The sequence below is a fragment of the Lolium rigidum genome, chromosome 4, assembly GCF_022539505.1.
Source record: "Lolium rigidum isolate FL_2022 chromosome 4, APGP_CSIRO_Lrig_0.1, whole genome shotgun sequence".
In the NCBI taxonomy this organism is placed as follows: domain Eukaryota; kingdom Viridiplantae; phylum Streptophyta; class Magnoliopsida; order Poales; family Poaceae; genus Lolium; species Lolium rigidum.
In genome coordinates, this window is record NC_061511.1 from 280,046,410 (window position 1) to 280,066,618 (window position 20,209).

Below are 20,209 nucleotides of genomic sequence, written 5' to 3' on the forward strand. Positions count from 1 at the left end.
CTTCTCTTGCTAGACCACCAAATTCTCTAAGAAGGGTTTCTAAAACAAAATCTTTCTTTTCCCCTTCTTCCATATCACCAAGTGTGAAAAACATGTGTTGGATTATAGGATTAAGATTAACAAATTTGGTTTCCAACAAGCGAACTAAATGCGCAGCAGCAATTTCATAGGTAGGCGCAAGGTCTACCAAGTGTCTATCTTCAAAATTTTCAATGGTACTAACATGGTTGAAGAATTCTCCTATATTATTTCTCCCAACTATAGACCCACGTCCTACCGGTATGTTCTTTGTGGTAAAATTAAAAGGAAACATGATGAAATAAGTAAAGTAAATGCTAGTAACTAATTTTTTTGTGTTTTCGATATAGCAAACAAGATAGCAAATAAAGTAAAACTAGCAACTAATTTTTTTGTATTTTGATTTAGTGCAGCAAACAAAGTAGTAAATAAAACTAAGCAAGACAAAAACAAAGTAAAGAGATTGAGAAGTGGAGACTCCCCTTGCAGCGTGTCTTGATCTCCCCGGCAACGGCGCCGGTAAAATATGCTTGATGGCGTGTATTTCACACGTTCGTTGGGCAACCCCAAGAGGAAGGTATGATGAGCACAGCAGCAAGTTTTCCCTCAGAAAGAAACCAAGGTTTATCGAACCAGGAGGAGCCAAGAAGCACGTTGAAGGTTGATGGCGGCGGGATGTAGTGCGGCGCAACACCAGAGATTTCGGCGCCAACGTGGAACCTGCACAACACAGCCAAAGTACTTTGCCCCAACGAAACAGTGAGGTTGTCAATCTCACCGGCTTGCTGTAACAAAGGATTAACCGTATTGTGTGGAAGATGATTGTTTGCAGAGAAAACAGTAAAAACAAGTATTGCAGTAGATTGTATTTCGAGTAAAGAGAATTGGACCGGGGTCCACAATTCACTAGAGGTGTCTCTCACGAACAAGCATGTTGGGTGAACAAATTACAGTTGGGCAATTGACAAATAAAGAGAGCATGACAATGCACATACATATCATGATGAGTATAGTGAGATTTAATTGGGCATTACGACAAAGTACATAGACCGCTATCCAGCATGCATCTATGCCTAAAAAGTCCACCTTCAGGTTATCATCCGAACCCCCTCCGGTATTAAGTTGTAAACAACGAGACAATTGCATTAAGTATGGTGCGTAATGTAATCAACACACTACATCCTTAGACAAAGCATCGATGTTTTATCCCTAGTGGCAACAGCACATCCACAACCTTAGAACTTTTACGTCACTTGTCCCGATGTTAATGGAGGCATGAACCCACTATCGAGCATAAATACTCCCTCTTGGAATCACAAGCATCAACTTGGCCAGAGCCTCTACTAGCAACGGAGAGCATGCAAGAACATAAATAACACTATATGCATAGACTTGATAATCAACTTGACATAGTATTCAATATTCATCGGATCCCAACAAACACAACATGTAGGATTACAAATAGATGATCTTGATCATGATAGGCAGCTCACAAGATCCAACAATGAAGCACAATGAGGAGAAGACAACCATCTAGCTACTGCTATGGACCCATAGTCCAGGGGTGGACTACTCACACATCGATCCGGAGGCGATCATGGCGATGAAGAGACCTCCGGGAGATGATTCCCCTCTCCGGCGAGGGTGCCGGAGGCGATCTCCTGGATCCCCGAGATGGGATCGGCGGTGACGGCGTCTCCGGAAGGTTTTCCGTATTGTGGCTCTCGATGCTGGGGGTTTCGCGACGAAGGCTTTAAGTAGGCGGAAGGGCAGGTCAAGGGGCGTCACGAGGGCCCCACATCACGGGCCGGCGCGGCCGGGGCCGGGCCGCGCCGCCCAGGTGTGTCGCCACCTCGTGGCCCCGCTTCGTCTCCTCTTCGGACTTCGGAAGCTTCGTGTAGAAAATAGGCCTCTTGGGCGTTGATTTCGTCCAATTCCGAGAATATTTCCTTACTAGGATTTCGAAACCTAAAACAGCGAGAAAACGACAAGCGGCTCTTCGGCATCTCGTCAATAGGTTAGTGCCGGAAATGCATAAATATGACATATAATGTGTATAAAACATGTGAGTATCATCAATAAAGTAGCATGGAACATAAGAAATTATAGATACGTTTGAGACGTATCACCAATCCCATCTCGGGGGATTCAGGAGATCGCCTCCGGCACCCTGCCAGAGAGGGGAATCATCACTAGAGGACTCTACATCATCATGCCCGCCTTCGGATTGATGCGTGAGTAGTTCATCCTTGGACTATGGATCCATAGCAGTAGCTAGATGGTTGTCTTCTCCTCTTGTGCTATCATGTTTAGATCTTGTGAGCTGCCTAACATGATCAAGATCGTCTATTTGTAATGCTACATGTTGTGTTTGTTGGGATCCGATGAATATGGAATACTATGTCAAGTTGATTATTGATCTATCATATATGTGTTGTTTATGATCTTGCATGCTCTCCGTTGCTAGTAGAGGCTCCGGCCAAGTTGATACTTGTGACTCCAAGAGGGAGTATTTATGCTCGATAGTGGGTTCATGCCTCCATTGAATGCAGGACGGTGACGAGAAAGTTCTAAGGTTATGGATGTCTTTGTTGCCACTAGGGATAAAACATCAATGCTTTGTCTAAGGATATTTGTGTTGATTACATTACGCACTGTACTTAATGCAATTGTCTGTTGTTTGCAACTTAATACTGGAAGGGGTGCGGATGCTAACCCGAAGGTGGACTTTTTATGCATAGATGCATGCTGGATAGCGGTCTATGTTATTTGTCGTAATGCCCTAAGTAAATCTCATATTAGTCATCATGATATGTATGTGCATTGTTATGCCCTCTCTATTTGTCAATTGCCCAATTGTAATTTGTTCACCCAACATGCTATTTATCTTATTGGAGAGACACCACTAGTGAACTGTGGACCCCTGTCCATTCTTTTACATCTGAAATACAATCTATCGCAATCTCTCGTTCTCTGTTGTTCTTCGCAAACAAACATCATTCTCCACACCATACGTTTAATCCTTTGTTTTCGGCAAGCCGGTGAGATTGAGAACCTCACTGTTAAGTTAGGGCAAAGTATTTTGATTGTGTTGTGCAGGTTCCACGTTGGCGCCGGAATCCCTGGTGTTGCGCCGCACTACACTCCTTCACCAACAACCTTCACGTGGCCTTCATCTCCTACTGGTTCGATAACCTTGATTTCTTTTTGAGGGAAAACTTACTGCTGTGCGCATCACACCTTCCTCTTGGGGTTCCCAACGGACGTGTGCATCACACGCCATCAAACACTTCCCTAGAAAGAGAATGAAGTTGCCTTTTGATTCTATTATTAGAACAAATTATGATGTTGATGCTTCTTCTCTTGATGATACTTGATTTACACTTTCTGCGCCTAGCTGAAAGGCGTTAAAGAAAAGCGCTTATGGGAGACAACCCATTGTTTTATTTCTGCAATTTTTATTTTATATTTGAGTCAAGGTGCTTGTTACTACTGTAGCAATACATTTGTATCTTACTTTATTGCATTGTTGTGCCAAGTAAAGTCTTTGAAAGAAAGTTGATACTAGATTTGGATTTCTGCGTAGAAACAGATTTTTAGCTGTCACGAATTTGAGCTGATCTCTCTGTAGGAAATTCGTAAAATCTTGAAAAATTTCATGAGTAACCCTCAGATATGTACACAACTTTAATTCAATTTGAGCTTTTTCATCTGAGCATGTTAAGTGCCTCGAAAAAATTCTTCTTTACGGACTATTCAGTTTTGACAAATTCTGCCTTTTATTTCACATTGCCTCTTTTACTGTGTTTGAGTGGATTTTTTTGCTCCATTAAGTTTCAGTAGCCTTGGGTAATGTCCAGAAGTATTGGGAATGATTGTGTCCTTGCTGAACATGTGAATTTTTGATTATGCACTAACCCTCTAATGAGATTGTTTTGAGTTTGGTGTGAAGGAAGTTTTCAAGGATCAAGAGAGGAGGATGATATAATATGATCAAGAAGAGTGAAAAGTCTAAGCTTGGGGATGCCCCCGTGGTTCATCCCCGCATATTTCAAGAAGACTCAAGCATCTAAGCTTGGGGATGCCCAAGGCATCCCCTTCTTCATCAACAACTTATCAGGTCACCTCTAGTGAAACTATATTTCTATTCCGTCACATCTTATGTGCTTTACTTGGAGCGTCTGTGTGCTTTTATTTTTGTTTGTGTTTGAATAAAATCGGATCCGACCATTCCTTGTGTGGGAGAGAGACACGCTCCGCTTTTTCATATGAACACTGGTGTTCTTAGTTTTACTTTTAATGTTCATGGCAAAAGTTAAAATCTGCTGCATTTATTGCTATTTGGTTGGAAACAGAAAATGCTTCATGTGGTAATTAGTATATTATCTTGAATAATTTGATACTTGGCAATTGTTTTGCGCTCTCAAGTAGATCATGTTTAAGCTCTTGCATCATGTGGTTTAAACCTATTAGTGGAGAACTACCGTAGAGCTTGTTGAAATTTGGTTTGCATGATTGGTCTCTCTAAGGTCTAGATATTTTTTGGTAAAAGTGTTTGAGCAACAAGGAAGACAGTGTAGAGTCTTATAATGCTTGCAATATGTTCTTATGTAAGTTTTGCTGTACCGGTTCATACTTGTGTTGCTTCAAACAACCTTGCTAGCCAAAGCCTTGTACTGAGAGGGAATGCTTCTCGTGCATCCAAAATCTTGAGCCAAAACTTATGCCATTTGAGTCCACCATAACTACCTACTATGTGGTATTTTTCTGCCATTCCAAGTAAATTGCTTGCGTGCTACCTTTAAATCCTTTCAAAAAAATTCATTCCTTGTTTTTGCAATACATAGCTCATGGGAAAGTAGCCTAAAAACTATTGTGGTAAGGAATATGTCGCTTGTGTATCTTAGTTCTTATAAGTTGCTTGTTTAGCGGTAACCATGTTATCTGGGGACGCCATCAACCTGTCACACCTTTGTTGAATATCATGTGAGTTGCTATGCATGTTCGTCTTGTACGAAGTAAGGGAGATTTTCCATGATTTGAAATGGTTTGAGTATGCATATTGTTAGAGAAGAGCATTGGGCCGCCAACCAAAGCCATGTATCATGGTGGAAGTTTCAGCTTGGACATTAATCCTCAAATCTCTTATGAGAATATTATCTGTTGTTGAATGCTTAAAGCATAAAAGAGGAGTCCATTATCTGTTTTCTATGTTGTCCCGGTATGGATGTCCTCAAGTTGAGATCTATCAAAATCGAGAAATCAAATGCGATTTATCTCCTTGGACCTTTGTACAGGTGGCATAGAGGTACCCCTTTGTGACACTTGGTTGAAACATATGTAATGCAATGATAATCCATGGAAATCCGAGCTAATTAGGACAAGGTGCAGACACTATTAGTATTTGATGCATGAGGCTTGCAACTTATAGGAAGTGTTATACATAACCCATATGAATTATTACTACAGTTGACACAATTATTTCCATGTTTTCAAAATAAAAAGCTCTAGCACATGAGTAATCCCTGCTTCCCTCTGCGAAGGGCCTTTCTTTTACTTTATGTTGAGTCAATTTACCTACTTCTTTCTATCTTAGAAGCAAACACTTGTGTCAACTGTGTGCATTGATTCTTACATACTTGCTTATTTGCACTCATCATATTACTTTGTGTTGACAATTATCCATGAGATATACATGTTGAAAGTTGAAAGCAATTGCTGAAACTTAAATCTTCCTTTGTGTTGCTTCAAAACCTTCTATTAAGAATTTATTGCTTTATGAGTTAACTCTTATACAAGACTTGTTGATGCTTGTCTTGAAAGTACTATTCATGAAAAGTCTTTGCTATATGATTCAGTTGTTTAGTCATTATCTATTTGTTAACAAACTATAGACCATTGCTTTGAATCACTTCATTCATCTCATATGCTTTACAATAGTATTGATCAAGATTATGATGGTAGCATGTCTCTTCAGAAATTATCCTTTTTATCGTTTACCTACTCGAGGTCGAGTAGGAACAAAGCTTGGGGATGCTTGATACGTCTCAAACGTATCTATAATTTCTTATGTTCCATGCTAGTTTTATGATAATACTCACATGTTTTATGTATACTTTATATCATTTTATGCATTTTCCGGTACTAACCTATTAACAAGATGCCGAAGCGCCAGTTCCTGTTTTCTGCTGTTTTTGGTTTCAGAAATCCTACACAGGAAATATTCTCGGAATTGGACGAAACAAAAGCCCACGGCCCTATTTTCCACGAAGGATTCCCGAACATCGAAGGAGAGTCGGAGGCGGCCAGCAGGGGGGCCACCCCATAGGGCGGCGCGCCCACCCCCTGGCGCGCCCAGGTGTGGGGAGGGAGCCCCCTGGCTCCCCCGACGCTGCCTCTTCGCCTATTTATTCCTCCGTCTCGGAAAACCCTAGTACCGAGAGCCACGATACGAGAAAAAGTTACTGAGACGCCGCCGCCATCAACCCCATCTCGGGGGGTTCTGAAGATCACCTCCGGCACCCTGCCGGAGAGGGGAATCATCACCGGAGGGCTCTACATCACCATGCCCGCCTCCGGACTGATGCGTGAGTAGTTCATCCTTGGACTATGGGTCCATAGCAGTAGCTAGATGGTTGTCTTCTCCTATTATGCCATCATGTTTAGATCTTGTGAGCTGCCTATCATGATCAAGATCATCGTATTGTAATGCTACATGTTGTGTTTGTTGGGATCCGATGAATATGGAATACTATGTCAAGTTGATTATCGATCTATCATATACGTGTTGTTTATGATCTTGCATGCTCTCCGTTGCTAGTAGAGGCTCTGGCCAATACTTGTAAGTCCAAGAGGGGGTATTTATGCTCGATAGTGGGTTCATGCCTCTATTGAATCTGGGACAGTGACAGAAAGTTCTAAGGTTGTGGATATGCTGTTGCCACTAGGGATAAAACATCAATGCTTTGTCTAAGGATATTTGTATTGTTTACATTACGCACAGTACTTAATGCAATTGTCTGTTGTTTGCAACTTAATACTGGAAGGGGTGCGTGTTGGAGATATGCCCAAGAGGCAATAATAAAATGGTTATTATAATATATCTTTGTGTTTATGATAATGTTTACATACATTGCTATAATTGTATTAACCTAAACATTGATACATGTGTGTTATGTGAACAACAAGGAGTCCCTAGTAAGCCTCTTGTAAAACTAGCTTGTTGATTAATAGATGATCATAGTTTCATGATCATGAACAATGGATGTTATTAATAACAAGGTTATGTCATTATGTGAATGATGTAATGGACACACCTAATTAAGCGTAGCATAAGATAACGTCATTAAGTTCATTTGCTATAAGCTTTAGATACATAGTTACCTAGTCCTGTCGACCATGAGATCATGTAAATCACTTATGCCGGAAGGTTACTTTGATTACATCAAACACCACTGCACAAATGGGTGGTTATAAAGGTGGGATTAAGTATCCGGAAATATGAGTTGAGGCATATGGATCAACAGTGGGATTTGTCCATCCCGATGACGGATAGATATACTCTAGGCCCTCTCGGTGGAATGTCGTCTAATTAGCTTGCAAGCATATGAATGGTTCATAAGAGATGACATACCACGGTACGAGTAAAGAGTACTTGTCAGGAGACGAGGTTGAACAAGGTATAGAGATACCGATGATCAAACCTCGGACAAGTAAAATAACGCGTGACAAAAGGAATCGGTATCGTATGTGAATGGTTCATTTGATCACTAAGTCATCGTTGAATATGTGGGAGCCATTATGGATCTCCAGATCCCGCTATTGGTTATTGGTCGGAGAGAAGTCTCAACCATGTCTGCATAGTTCGCGAACCGTAGGGTGACACACTGTAATATCCCAGGTATTGGGGTTACAAAAATAGAGGAAACAGGTGTGTGCATTGCAATCATGCATAGAAAATCTGGGGAATTTTCGCGCTTTAAAGTAAAACAGTCACGATAGCCGAAGTTTCACTTGATCTTGGTGGAGCTGTAGTAGCTCATCAAGTCAAGCGCTATAAACCTCGAGTGTGACCTTTGTTAAAACCTGTTTTGGGTAGAGATGATTTGATCTAAGGGGTTAGATCAAATGGAATTAATAATCAACACAATAACACTTTACTCAAGGATTCATTACTTGATCTTATTAAAGATCATAATATGGTAACCCTTGCCATAACATAAGAACATCTGTTTAAGTACAAACCAAGTAACAATAAAATGGAGAAACCATTCTTGATTATCTTCTCCATGTCTTAAAACTAATCCTTAATCCTACCATGAAACCTCATGGTATTCATTCCACTTCAACATTGGAATTATAACAAGAAGATCCACTCCAGAAATAGATCTTCTCCATTCCAAGTTATTACACATCAAACCTAGAGAGGTGAGAGTTCTATAATAATTATTAGAGAGGCAATAACAAACCTTGAGATAAACCTTGGATATACATCCAAGTATTCAAACCTCATCTCAAGAACACAATCTTGGGATATTGTTCAAGACATTCCCAATTGAGAGAGACTATTCATATCAATTCTAGTTTTATCTACTTAAGAATAAAAGCCAACCATTGAACTAGAGTATTAGGAGTACATCATAACCTAGAATAAGCTAATCTTATATAAGCTCAAACTATGGTGTTACACTCAAGTTAGTGAGGCAACACTTGGATTTTAGGGAAAGAACTATCCATATACCCAGATGATTATATCATCATTGATTAAGTAGAACCCTAACATAATATCTCAGGCATTCTCCTGGGATATAAACTAAAGAGGCAACCATAGTAGTCCCATTCAAGAAGATAAACTAGAAGTGCTATACTTAGTTGATCAAGACAATACTTAATCTTGGGAGTGAGAAACCTAATTCTTGAGAAATAACTTAGGAAGCCAAACCTTGATCATTATAAATTGAGTGATGATCATAAACCCTAAGAACTTGAGGTAGAGATATTAAGAACAAGTGGATTATGCCTAATCGATGACCATGCTTTGGATAAATAGGAGAATAATCCAAATGCTAACACTTATATGATTAGTAGATATTATTCCCCACATGAAATCATAGGGAGGTAACTAGTAAGCAAACCTAGGCTTATATCCCAACCTTAATTTGTGAACCACTTAGTGATCATCAGTAGAATCCTACCATATCTATATTTCATAAAATAAAGTACCTAAGAAAACCTTAGAGTGAAACTCCATACTTTACATGGTGAGAAACCATCCATCCATATGACCAAAGTTAACTATAAAAAGAACTATAACCAATGTAGTTACTTAAATGATAAATTGAGGTTAATAATAGAAGCCAATTGGTAGGAGATAAATCTAATTCTCAAACCTTAGTAATAAGAGAAGCACATGAAATATTAAGCAAGTAACCATCTTGACTTGGTTAGGGGAGATTAAACCCTAGCACATGCAATATTTTGCCATCTCATCTCTACAACCTAGAATTATATCTCAACCTTAGTTTATCTATCACTATGGTGATCATAATATAAAGCTAGGCCCTAATTGAGAATTCAAACCAATTGCCATTAAGAAAATGTAATGTGAACCCTAGAATTGCTCATTAGCTAAATCCTATGCTTCACTAATTAAAACCAAGAAATATCTAGTGCTTAAACTCATAATTAAATCCATGGGTGGTAATCAACCAGATTATCTCTGTAAATAAAGCCCAACCTTGAAGAAAGTAATGCATACTCTAGGATTTTAAGTTGTATTTAAAAATATAGTACTAATACTAACCTTGATTTTGGGTTATTGTCAAAACCTACAAAATCCTAAGAAAATGTTGTTTACATGAAATACCAGTGATTAATTCCTCAAATGGAAACCCAGACATAGTAACAATCCCTAAAATACTTTGAGATGGAAATATCAACTCTCATAGTTAAAAACAGAATGGATTGGATAATAAAAAGAGCATTAAAGTAAAAAATATAAGATTATGTCCCAATGTTATTTTAATTGAATTCACAAATATGCAAGTAATTCAATATAAAATATGAATTCTAAATAGAATAGGAAAACAATAGTTAGTATACTAAATCTTGAATGGATTAGCATAATACAAATATCTGCAAATAGAATGGTATTCAAATATGAGCTAAAATAGAAAATATACAAAAGGAGAAATAAAAACAGAAAAGAAAATTAAGAAAAAGGGGAGGCTTACCTCTCGGGCCACACCAGCCCAGCAGCAGCCTGCAGCACAGCCCAGCACCACGGCCCAAACACCAGCCCAACATAAGCCCACCATACCCTTTCGTCAAAAGATCTGGAGAGGAGGGTCGTCCTCATCCTCTCCTCGCGCGTGGGAGACAGCACGAAGCCGTGCTCGGCTTCGTATCGTCGGCGCAGCTCCTCCTCGTCCGACGGTGTGACGAGGCGCGTCCGGGCGCCCTATAAAAGCTTCTGGACGAACACCAGCATCGAGTTCTTCCTCCCTCTCTAATTTTTCCCCAATTCCAAACCCTAGCCCGTACGGCCATCGACCATCGCCACCGATGGAGACCTCCCCGAGCCTCGCCGTGGATGCCATCGCGTCCGCCGTCCTCGACTTGCTCCACCAGCCCGAGGAATCGACCCCGACCGGACCGTAGCGCCGCCGTCGTGATCGTCTTCTCCGACGACGGGAGCGGACGATTCCGGCGACACAGGCCCCGGCAAGTCTCGGCGTCTCGCGCATCATGCTCCTGGTGAGCTCCTCGATCTCCTGGTGTGCCCGCTTTGCTCAATCATGTACCGTAGACACGCCGCGTCGTTCACCCGTGCCGCCGCCGCAGAACCATCACCGCCGGCCGCTCTCCGGCGACCTAATCAGAGCGGCGCCGCCACCATTGGGTTCGCCTCGGCGTCCCCTATCCGTCAAGCATCCACACACCCCGCGGGAACCGTATCTCGCCGGCTATTGCCGCCAGTACCCGCCGGCAGTGAGCCTCCCTGCCACCGTGGCAATTTTGACCTTGGTCAATGCACGTGTGGCAGGTGACATGGCCACTGGCCCACGAGTCAGTGACTCTGTGGGTAGAATAGCCGGGTGTAGTTAGTCGTTTCATTTAAAATTAAATCCGGGAAATATCTGAAACTTTGCAAATTCATATAAAATTTATTATAACTCAGAAAAAGGTAAATAATATATCAAAATTCTTAGAAAAGTAAACTCTATCCAATAAAAATATAAAATGAAATTTTTATTTTTAATAAAAATTTAATTATTTAATACTTGTTATTTAAGCCTTTTCTTTTAATTCTAAATACAATTAAAATTCAGAAATTAAGAAAACATTTATAAAATAAATAAAACCAGTAAGTAAATAAAGAAAACATGAAAACTAATTTTTTAATTTATTATTTTGTTAAATCCTTATTAGAAGGATCTAAGCCCTAATTAATAACTACCTTAATTATTAATTCATTGAAAATAATAAAATGCCAAATCCAATATTAATTTCCAAGGTTATTAATAACTTCAACCTTAAAGTAAAGTTATTAATTCAAGAATTTTAGGGTATTTAGACAACCCTAATTTCATAAGTAATAGAACCAAGAACTCATCATTTCATGTGATCCCTAAAACCTTAATACCATTAGGAATCCTAGCTCCATTATTTCATGTAAACCTAAATTGCTTCTAACCTAAACCTGAGGTTAGAGTATGTGATCATGATAGTTCCTTTTAATCATAGAACCATAGTAGCTGCTAAATGTTTACCATGACCACATAAAATGTAGTAACCATCATTACTAAATTAGTATTCCATGTATTCATCTTCATCAAACCTAAATGATCAATTAGGGTCAACCAAGTGTAAACCCTAGATTCTATTACCAAAGCCATTATTATTAATTATCCCTATTTAGCATCACACCATTGTGATGAACCCAAATAGCAATCATGCTTATTAATTATCATTACATCACCATAGTCCACTTGCACCCTACAAATACTGCATAATTATGAACCATCCTATTTAGGAGCCAATCATTCCTTACATAGTGGATCAAGTAGCAAAACCTAGACAACCTCAACCCTAACTGATATACTTCTTATTACTTAAGAAGTATGTTCTTCAAAAGTTATTCTTTTGAAATAAATAAAGAATCATCATCAACCACTGCTTATATGGACCTACAAACCCTAGCCTGGTATCACCAACAAGATATACCACCTTGATAGCAACTATTGGTAATTAAGATGTTTAGACTTAATTCAACAATACAAGCCCTAGTTCTTTGATGAATCCAACTATGTTGTGATCCATCTTATACTTACTCCAGAAACTACTTGGAACCAGAATAAATTATAGCAACCCACAAACCTAATTACTATACTTGTTCTTTATCAAATTATATGTTCTTCAAAAGTTATTCTTTTAAAGTATATGATAATCAATCATTAACCATGCCATATAGTACTAAAACTGACCACTGTTCTTTACTTGTTAACATTATGCCAATTATCATTCTTTGTGTGCTCAATTAATGATTATGCTTTATTATCTACCTGTTTATAATGCCAAGTAATCACACCTGAATAAGAACCTTGTATGTGAATCACTCTAAAAGTGCAACACATCCTGAACTGATCATTACCACTCACTAATCCTAAATCATCGGGGTTAGGCCACGCTTAGAGCGATTGCATCTCATTCTTATGCATTATTGCATCCTCGCCAATCTTTTAAACATCGTCCTTACCGGACGATGATGCTATTTCAGAAATTGGAATTATTGCGTATCGAAGACCTTGCTGCATAATCTTGCAGTCAAGAAAGGCAAGTTCATCACTTGCTCATGTCAATTGAGTATTTCTATCAAATTACTTGCAAAGTATTATGGTTATCACTATTGCATAAAAACCAAAACCACTACTTTCATAACTATGAATATGACTATGTGGTGGGCAATGGAACCATGGATTGTGTTGATATGGTGGAGGTTCCATTGCAAAGGTTAATATCCATCTAGGATTAAACAACAAATGTCGCCGAGTGATTCTTGTGCCGTAATACCCGTGTTAACCATAAGATCCGGAGTGGGACGGAGTAGTCAAAAGTGTTTCCACCTCTCGTTCATCAACGGATGCGCTTTACCGTAGACACTTGTATCTGTCAGGGCAAGCGGTTGGCTGGGGAAGCCTTAAGTCCCCACGGCATAGTCCGTAGACACTTGTCGCTCGAAGTGCAAGCGGTTGGCTGGGGAGGCCTTAAGTCCCCACGGTATTGCGGTCTATGATGGGTTGCAGCTTCCGGCGAAGGAGTTTGGTTAACGAGTCCCAAACTGTTGTCGTGGTCGGGGTCCACCCGTGAGTGGGAATAATGGGACCGGCGAGGACCCAGGGTCGGGGTATGCAACAAAGGGTGGGTGTTCGAGGTAGCGGAGGAACATGATTGGCTAGACCTTATACCGGGCCTCACACCAAAGGAAGTGTGGACGGGAACATATGCCCGGTTGGCACCAAGGATAAGATCTCTTATGGGTAAAGCAACACACCTCTGCAGAGTGTAATGAACCGTGACTGTCACTCCCTGTTCCGGGATATGGAACGCTGAACGCGGCCGAAAAGGAGCTCCATCAAGTTCTAGTAAACCGGTGAAGGCTGACGGACATAGCTCTTGGAAATAAAAGCAATCTCTTGAAGAAATGTTTATCAAAACCTGCATTGGTATTAGACTTTCTGGTCTAATGCCGTAGCTAGTGCATTAAACACCTCTTTCCTATAATGAACTTGTTGAGTACGCTCGTACTCATCCCACTCTTAAATCCCCTGCTTAGATATGGAGGCATCGAAGGAGTATCTACAGTGCAACTCGAAGATCGAGGAGTCAACAACTACTTCAAGAGACAAGACCCTGTCAGAGGAGTCAGATACCACATCCAACAAGGAGAAAACCTAGTTTAGCCATAGAAGGGAACTAGCTTCCTAAACCTAGCTCCTATTTAGCTAGAGTCTATTCTTAGCCTCTGTAGTTAGTGAAATACTCTACAAATAGAGTTCGTGATAAGACTAGACTACGAGTCGTTCTTACGGAGTTATCTGCAGTTTTTACCTCATTGTAAAGTAGGAGGTCTGTGCTGATCTTATGTAATAGAGTCAATGTTGTAATTCTATAGACATGCCTTGGACCCGCATATGTTTACGTTGTACCACTGCGAGCGATATAATACTAGTGGAACGGTGTTTCATTGGTGTTATATCGGACTTGCATACTACACCATGCGGTGGTATGCCGGGTCACCACAGTTGGTATCAGAGCAAATGCTTTGACCTAGGATTAAAACCCTTTAAAGGAGACCTATAGGATTGGTAGTGTCTATAAGAAGTTGTCTTAGCTAAACCAATACTTTTAATGACTTAAGATGGATATTCACTTGAGAATAATCCTGACACACTTGAGTCAACCTTTCTTACCTATTTTTCCTAAGTAAAGTTAGTTAGCTAATCCCAAATATGTAGCACACCATGAAGTCCTTAAAACAATAGATGAGTAGATCACAGTTGGTATACAATACATGGTAGTCCAAAGAGAGGATACAACCATAAGGAAGCTATCCTATTGGAAGATGTGTACCAACATATGTTATGATTAAGTAAAAATTATCCAGACCTGTAATAGGAGTAATATTAAGTGATAAAGATAAGTATATAAGGAAGATATTCTGCTAGAAGGTGTATACCAAGACAGGTAATGGGTAAGTAAAAATTTATTTAGACATATGAAACAATTGATAGTAAGTGATAACTATGAGTCATATGAGGTAGTATAGACCATGATGAGTCAATCATGGGAAATAAGGAAGAGTGATAGGAATAATATATGTCTACTTACATGGTAGAGTACCTAATCATATATGATTCACCTGAGAATCATTATGTGATGGAATAGAACATTATAAGTATTTTGGAGGAGTACAATAAGAAGCCAAGTGCTAAACAAAAGTGCAAGAATTATGTCCCAAAACCATGGGAACTGTGTCAAGAACATTAGGTCCATAGCCTTACGATACAATAACTTGGAAGTATAGGAGCTATATTCCAATAGTTACGTGTCTAGAATAGTGATGTTAGAACCAGAAATATCATTGAAGTAGTCCTCAACAAAATGGGAGCCAAGTTAGTACTTCCAAAGAAAATTAGGTTAACCACAACTATCCTAGACCACTTTGTTTCAAGTTTATCTCATTGCAAATGTGCAATTAAGGTAAAGGTTGAGACAAACAGTAGAATCCCATATATTCGTGCTAAGTATCACGAAATAAACCTATCTTATGTGGTGTTATATACTACACATCGGAGCCTGATGTTAGAGATGTCTTACTCAACTAGTATATTCAGGCTTATGTTGGTGTGTATTATAAACAAAAAGCTGAATCTTCTTGGATTTTATTGGATTTTCATTGTTTGACTAGATCCATACATGAAGTTTGACTTTGGTATGCAAATGCATGTTGCTATATCAAGTTCTTACTTAATGCTATAGATCTAGAGGGTAATGGTATTCGTGTGAGGAAGTGACGAATTCGAAGATTACGAAGACAAGATGAAGGTTCATCGGATAAAGGAAGTAAAGTTGTGGGATGTAACCACAATACTCCGAATGAAGTACAATCGGAAACTCATGCTTACCTCAACGAGAGGAGTACTTTTGTACGAAAGAAGCATGAAGGTGAGAAATATAATGATTATGGTGAAGCTGAAGTAGATCCATAGTCAACATAGAAGAGGGAATGCATGGGAAATCACTTAGGATACTATAATCATAGTGTCAGCTAGTGGTTTTCTTGCAAAATAAACCCTGAATGGAGGAAGGTGATATATGAAATCATAGCAGACATAAGAAGACCATAGTTGATATCAGAAGACCACAATTGGTATAGTATCAATACTGCGAGATAAAGTAGAAGATGTCTCGTCCAGTTGATCAGAACCTATAATAGAATCCATTTTTAGATATCAAATAGCCACAGTTGGGATAATAACCACAGCTGGTATCCATTGGTAATACAAATAGTCCACGATTTAATTATTTGTAACAAAAGTTTGTGAACAAATAAAAATCTTGTCAGCCAAATAGCTAGATCTATAATCATTTAGTCGAAGGATTCACATTGGATGTCCACAATTGAGTGGATACACCACAAACATTCTTCGCGAGACCTTAGAATAAGTACAAACCATAAGCTAGACCCAGACTAATATTCTAATCATAAGCTCAATAGTTGGAAGAAAAGGAGTCGAAGAACATAAGTAAACTCTAAGGGGTAGAGTAAAGATTGAGTTGGATGTACAATGACTCAATACTTTGAGCAAGATAGTTGATGAGGGTCTGAGCTGAGAGGAAGTTCGATCTTATTCTCATAAGATTGTTGAACAATACTTTCAGAAAAATGTCAGACCAGAAGCCGAGGTTCATACCTCGAGGACGTAAGAAGATGATTATAACTTGAGCAAGTAAGTAATATCTACTCAGAAGTACTTAAGCTCAAGTAAGTCAAAGATAAAGAAGTTGGACGAAGGAAATATCAGAGACCAAATATAGCTCAAGGAGGTCAAAGACTGAAGGGATTTGACCATACCAGAATCAGAGACTACATGGAAGATTCCTTTCATGGAACCTAAAGAAACCAAAACATATATAGGTATCAACTATAAACCATGATTGGATAGACTAAATGAGTCTAATCCATTCTTCGAAAAATAAACCATCACGACCAATTCCATAGTTAGTACCTTATTAAGAACCATTACTGCAATTTTGGTAGTAAGGGAAAACAAAGACCTATTTTATCAAATAGGAGAATGTTATCCAATTAGTCCTCAATTAAGACTGTCAGGACAAGAAGAAGTCTTAATCATTGAATCTTCAATGAGAAAGGAAACAAGATTATAGAGTTGGAAGAAATCAACGAATCAAAGTAAGAACCATGGTTCAGAGATAAACCCGAATGGATTCCAGGAAGAATCTGGACAAGGGATATATTCAATTATATCCAGTAAGATCAATACGGAGTTCGAGAAAAGTCGTAGTCTGCACAAGTCGGATCCACATTCGGAAACGTGAGAGAGTTCAAACTTCGAGGACGAAGTTTAGTTTAAGGGTAGAGACGCGTAATATCCCGGGTATTGGGGTTACAAAAATAGAGGAAACAGGTGTGTGCATTGCATTCATGCATAGAAAATGCTGGGAATTTTCGCGCTTTAAAGTAAAACAGATCACGATAGCTGAAGTTTCACTTGATCTTGGTGGAATTGTAGTAGCTCATCAAGTCAAGCGCTATAAACCTCGAGTGTGACCTTTGTTAAAACCTGTTTTGGGTAGAGATGATTTGATCTAAGGGGTTAGATCAAATGGAATTAATAATCAACACAATAACACTTTACTCAAGGATTCATTACTTGATCTTATTAAAGATCATAATATGGTAACCCTTGCCATAACATAAGAACATCTGTTTAAGTACAAACCAAGTAACAATAAAATGGAGAAACCATTCTTGATTATCTTCTCCATGTCTTAAAACTAATCCTTAATCCTACCATGAAACCTCATGGTATTCATTCCACTTCAACATTGGAATTATAACAAGAAGATCCACTCCAGAAATAGATATTATTCTCCATTCCAAGTTATTACACATCAAACCTAGAGAGGTGAGAGTTCTATAATAATTATTAGAGAGGCAATAACAAACCTTGAGATAAACCTTGGATATACATCCAAGTATTCAAACCTCATCTCAAGAACACAATCTTGGGATATTGTTCAAGACATTCCCAATTGAGAGAGACTATTCATATCAATTCTAGTTTTATCTACTTAAGAATAAAAGCCAACCATTGAACTAGAGTATTAGGAGTACATCATAACCTAGAATAAGCTAATCTTATATAAGCTCAAACTATGGTGTTACACTCAAGTTAGTGAGGCAACACTTGGATTTGAGGGAAAGAACTATCCATATACCCAGATGATTATATCATCATTGATTAAGTAGAACCCTAACATAATATCTCAGGCATTCTCCTGGGATATAAACTAAAGAGGCAACCATAGTAGTCCAATTCAAGAAGATAAACTAGAAGTGCTATACTTAGTTGATCAAGACAATACTTAATCTTGGGAGTGAGAAAACTAATTCTTGAGAAATAACTTAGGAAGCCAAACCTTGATCATTATAAATTGAGTGATGATCATAAACCCTAAGAACTTGAGGTAGAGATATTAAGAACAAGTGGATTATGCCTAATCCATGACCATGCTTTGGAGAAATAGGAGAATAATCCAAATGCTAACACTTATATGATTAGTAGATATTATTCCCCACATGAAATCATAGGGAGGTAACTAGTAAGCAAACCTAGGCTTATATCCCAACCTTAATTTGTGAACCACTTAGTGACCATCAGTAGAATCCTACCATATCTATATTTCATAAAATAAAGTACCTAAGAAAACCTTAGAGTGAAACTCCATACTTTACATGGTGAGAAACCATCCATCCATATGACCAAAGTTAACTATAAAAAGAACTATAACCAATGTAGTTACTTAAATGATAAATTGAGGTTAATAATAGAAGCCAATTGGTAGGAGATAAATCTAATTCTCAAACCTTAGTAATAAGAGAAGCACATGAAATATTAAGCAAGTAACCATCTTGACTTGGTTAGGGAGATTAAACCCTAACACATGCAATATTTTGCCATCTCATCTCTACAACCTAGAATTATATCTCAACCTTAGTTTATCTATCACTATGGTGATCATAATATAAAGCTAGGCCCTAATTGAGAATTCAAACCAATTGCCATTAAGAAAATGTAATGTGAACCCTAGAATTGCTCATTAGCTAAATCCTATGCTTCACTAATTAAAACCAAGAAATATCTAGTGCTTAAACTCATAATTAAATCCATGGGTGGTAATCAACCACTTATCTCTGTAAATAAAGCCCAACCTTGAAGAAAGTAATGCATACTCTAGGATTTTAAGTTGTATTTAAAAATATAGTACTAATACTAACCTTGATTTTGGGTTATTGTCAAAACCTACAAAATCCTAAGAAAATGTTGTTTACATGAAATACCAGTGATTAATTCCTCAAATGGAAACCCAGACATAGTAACAATCCCTGAAATACTTTGAGATGGAAATATCAACTCTCATAGTTAAAAACAGAATGGATTGCATAATAAAAAGAGCATTAAAGTAAAAAAATATAAGATTATGTCCAAATGTTATTTTAATTGAATTCACAAATATGCAAGTAATTCAATATAAAATATGAATTCTAAATAGAATAGGAAAACAATAGTTAGTATACTAAATCTTGAATGGATTAGCATAATACAAATATCTGCAAATAGAATGGTATTCAAATATGAGCTAAAATAGAAAATATACAAAAGGAGAAATAAAAACAGAAAAGAAAATTAAGAAAAAGGGGAGGCTTACCTCTCGGGCCACACCAGCCCAGCAGCAGCCTGCAGCACAGCCCAGCACCATGGCCCAAACACCAGCCCAACATAAGCCCACCATACCCTTTCGTCAAAAGATCTGGAGAGGAGGGTCGTCCTCATCCTCTCCTCGCGCGTGGGAGACAGCACGAAGCCGTGCTCGGCTTCGTATCGTCGGTGGCAGCTCCTCCTCGTCCGACGGTGTGACGAGGCGCGTTCGGGCGCCCTATAAAAGCTTCTGGACGAACACCAGCATCGAGTTCTTCCTCCCTCTCTAATTTTTCCCCAATTCCAAACCCTAGCCCGTACGGCCATCGACCATCGCCGCCGATGGAGACCTCCCCGAGCCTCGCCGTGGATGCCATCGCGTCCGCCGTCCTCGACTTGCTCCACCAGCCCGAGGAATCGACCCCGACCGGACCGTAGCGCCGCCGTCGTGATCGTCTTCTCCGACGACGGGAGCGGACGATTCCGGCGACACAGGCCCCGGCAAGTCTCGCCGTCTCGCGCATCATGCTCCTGGTGAGCTCCTCGATCTCCTAGTGTGCCCGCTTTGCTCAATCATGTACCGTAGACACGCCGCGTCGTTCACCCGTGCCACCGCCGCAGAACCATCACCGCCGGCCGCTCTCCGGCGACCTAATCAGAGCGGCGCCGCCACCATTGGGTTCGCC